This window comes from Nelumbo lutea, chromosome 3 (assembly GCF_056320005.1).
Source record: "Nelumbo lutea isolate HS-2025 chromosome 3, American lotus-T2T, whole genome shotgun sequence".
Lineage (NCBI taxonomy): Eukaryota > Viridiplantae > Streptophyta > Magnoliopsida > Proteales > Nelumbonaceae > Nelumbo > Nelumbo lutea.
The window spans coordinates 112,922,860-112,927,060 of NC_142686.1; positions in this window are offsets into that span (position 1 = coordinate 112,922,860).

A 4,201-nucleotide genomic window follows, 5' to 3' on the forward strand; every position below is an offset into this window, starting at 1 on the left:
TTATAATATCTAACGACGCCCGTATTTATAGCTTTTCACAAAAACACCGCTATCTCTACGGTTGACATGACATTCCACCACGTTTCGAAATATTATTGATTTTCAAACTGTAGTTGCGGGTCCCAAAGCAAGATTGACGACGAGAGTGTGGACTCGTTGTGGAGTGAGTCGAGTGACCTGATACAGTGATACTGTGTCTCTCTCACTCTCACTCTGAAGAGATGAAGAGATAGAGAGAGAGCGAGAGAGATACAGTCTCTCACCCTCCTGTACGACTAAACCTGCCCTGGTCCTTTCACCTTTCACCTTTCACGATAACTCTCACCTTATCTCTTACGTTTTCTTTTTGCGGAACTTTCTAAAACACAAGTAAATATCGGGAGTCAATATATTACAATTCCATTTTACCATTCATAGAAAAATATAAAATATATATTTATATATTTTGATATTTTAAGTATAAAAACATAAAAAAATAAAATATTCAAAAAATATTTTCAAATATAAAATATATAAAAACACAGAAATTATAAAAATATAAAAAACTATAGAAATTTAAAAATAAAATCAGAAAATAAAAATGTAGTAAAACACCTAAAATTATAGAAAAACACAAAAATTGCAAAACACTAAAAATTTATAGATTATAGAAAAATAGAAAAATGTAAAAAAACATAAATTATAAAAAACACTAGAAATGTAAAAATAAGAAAATTGAAAACTAAAAAAGACAAAAAAAAAACTCAAAAAATATAAAGATTGGATAAAAACATAAATCGCAAATATACATAAATTGATAAAAAATCAAAAATTATATATTATATAAAAAAGTAAAAAATTGTAAAAACACAAGAAAGTGACAACATTTTCAAAAAGACAATAAAAACCCTACACATAAATACATAAAATGATAAAAATTTAAAAATATCAACTAAAAAAGCAAAAATAGAAAAAAATTACAAACAAACTAATAAAATTATAAAAGTTTTCAAAAAATAAACAAAAATTAGACATTGAATCCGAAGATTATTGCAACAAAATTTCAATAAATATTTAAGACAATAAGGTAAAAGTTTACAAAAATATTTTTTTGTGCTGATTTGTAGAACCTTGATGGGGATTTACATTTAATATTCAAAATAATACATTGCAAATGCTTGAAAACATAAAAAATCTTTGAAATTTGTGATGTCTTATTTCAAATAGTAGATTTGTGCAGCATCAACCTTCAAATGAGAGAGAGAGAGAGAAAGATGGTGGTGCAACAACAAGATCTGAAGAGAGTGGTGTGGCAGCAAAATTTGGCAAGAAAGAAAGTGGTGCGGTGGCCAAATCTAAGTGAAAGAGGTAAAGCAAAGAAGGAGAGCTTGAGAGAGAGAGAGAGAGAGTTTCCGTCTAACCCTAACCTAAATGACCATTTCCCCTTAATTCACCATTCAAGGGTAATTTAGTTATGAAAATTGTTATATGTGCTTATATGGCCATTTCTATTAAGAAACATTCAAAGCATTTGGTTTTGTGGGCATTTATTCAATAAACACTGTCACTTCAACAAATTTTCCAGAAAAGTGGATTTCAGTTTTTTGTGCACACCTAACCTTCTAAAAGTAGTCAAGCGTTTTTTAAAAATAAAACTCATTGGCATGGTTCAACCGATGTTTTGAAAAGTTGTGATGAATTTAAGAGAGATGTTGATGTGAGTTTTAGATAATTTTACTTTCTTTTTTATCTTCAAAAATTAAAACTAAAAGATTTTCAGTAACTCAATCTCAACCGTCAAAGTGTAATCTTTAAAATGATGGTTTGAACGAGTGGTGCATAGAGGGAGAACCCTGCACCCAGTAATTTCTCCGCTCTCCAAAGCGTTAAAAGGATAACTTAGGAACTACAATTTTGGCATATTTTATAAAAAACGGAATTCTATGAAATGTATTTAAATCGAACGGTGGAGAGATGGTACGTACGTGACTACGTGCTTTGTTCGTAAGAGGTAATGAATGGTCTGTCTCTGCCATCCTGATATTTATCGGGTCGGGTGGGGTAGAGGAGGGAAAGCTGGAAGGAAAATTAGACCAGGTTGGTTTGGAGAAACACATTTATTGTTGCTCGCTCGTGGCATGTACCATCGACAGTAAGTTCTGAATTTTTTGTTCGTGGTTAAGGACCTCCCCAGGGTCCACTCCAGTTCCAGTACACTGCCCCGTATAGTCCGGTCATGAACTCCAACCCGACCCGATATCCCCGCGTTTCGTGAACAAAACCCGCATTTGCTTCAGCTCTTCTACAACCTGTTGGAGCATTGCGTTGGGCACTGCCGGATTTCGACCCGGATCCAAACCTTGCCAAAATCTACCGGATTGATTGACTGCATGATTGCAAGTAATACAAATACAACTAAACATGTACACAGGTCTGAAAAGAAATATTCTATTCAATAAGTGGGGGCTCTGAGGCATAGAAGGCTGAGTTAGAACTTGGAAGATAATAACCAAAATTCCAAATTGTCCTCTTTGGATTCGCCAGCCCCATGCTGATGCCACTGTGAAATTCGTATAAAGTTAAATATCCAGAGAATTTTCTACGTATAAATTTTAGCTCAGCCCCGATATTCCTCTTGTTACCCTTTATTGATGGGTCAAATTACATGGGTTCCAAAAATACTTGCCACGTGGACAGAATAGGGTTTTTTTAAGACAGTTTTAATGTTGAATAAATATTGAAATTACTTTTCATTAGTGACAAATAAATCGTTTTTGGAAACCACTAATATTGAAAGGTGATGTGGAAGTGTGGATCGTAGGATTGAATACGTGACTAACTAATCTATAACATCCCTACTTGGCGGACGATTCAGATTGGCCCAAATCATGCCTCCGCATGGCAAAAATATGAGGTTGTAGCAGGGTTGGGTTGTGTAGAGAGGGTAATTCCCAAACAGCCCAAAATAAGTATGAACAGAATACCTAACTAGTTTTGTCTTGGTGAACACTGTACCAACAACAAGAAAACCTGGACTTGCATGTAAGAGAAGAATGAAGCTGCCCAAGGCTTCGTTTTGATTTGTGGGGTTATGTAAGGCCTGTTTGAGAGAGTTGAGTTGAAAGTCAGTCAAGCTAGTTTAGCTATTTTGAAACACTATAGATAAACTATTCAAAGAGACCAAAAGCGTACAATCCTTTAATTGACAAAGGTGTTATTTTGCTAGGTTTTTTAGAAAGATTTTTTAGATGGTTAGAAGACATATTAAGCTTTTGGGGTCTTGTCTTTAGAGGCTATCTATCACACATAAAGGCCAAAAAGCTTCATTTGAAACTTCTCAAAATTCGGCGTTTTTTATCTTTTTTTGGTCTTTTCATGCACATGCATTTTCATCTTTTTATTTTTTGGTTACCAAACGGAAAATACCAATTTTCGGTCTTTCAAGCTTGTCCAAACCCAAAAGATCATGCATGAAAGATTTTTCAAACGTCGAGAAAAATCTCCATAAAATCAAAATTTGACCCATTTTGTAACTTGAGTTATGATCATCATACGTCCATCTACACAACTCTCCACATAGACCTTCTTTAATGGCTTTATTAGAAGCAATTGAATCAAATTAAGTTAATCCCTTACCCCTTAATGGCTCTTAATTTTGTTTTAGATGTCATTTAATAAGTCTTTTTAGAAAGATCTTCTAACTGCGTAGGTATGACCAAAAGATGTAATGAGCTCTTGTGATATTGTCTTTAAAGACCTAAACTGTTTAACAAATACCTTAATTTATCATGATCTATAGAGATATTAAATGAAAAATTTTACTTACAAAGTGGCATGGGATTTTTTGTCATTTTAAGCTTTCATGAGCTTTTTGAACTTTTTAGGAATAGACTTTTTGTGGCTTCCTATCTTTCATTACTAAATAGAAAAAAACACTAATTTTTTAAAAGTCCAAAAACAATAAAAAAAAAAACTTACCAAACACCTCCTTAACTCTAGATATGACTTTAGGTAGGTATTCGACCATTACAAGAGTCTTGTAAAAGATTTACACGGAACGAAAAACTTAAAGTTGAAAAATGGGAGTTGTCTAAAGTCCAAAGATGATGCTCATGCGCCCAATAAAATGGAGTGTGAATGGGCAGGAATCCCTTTTATCAGGCGATGTAATTGTTGCACCAATCAACGCCATCTCCATCCTCACAATGTGTTGGACTTTCTC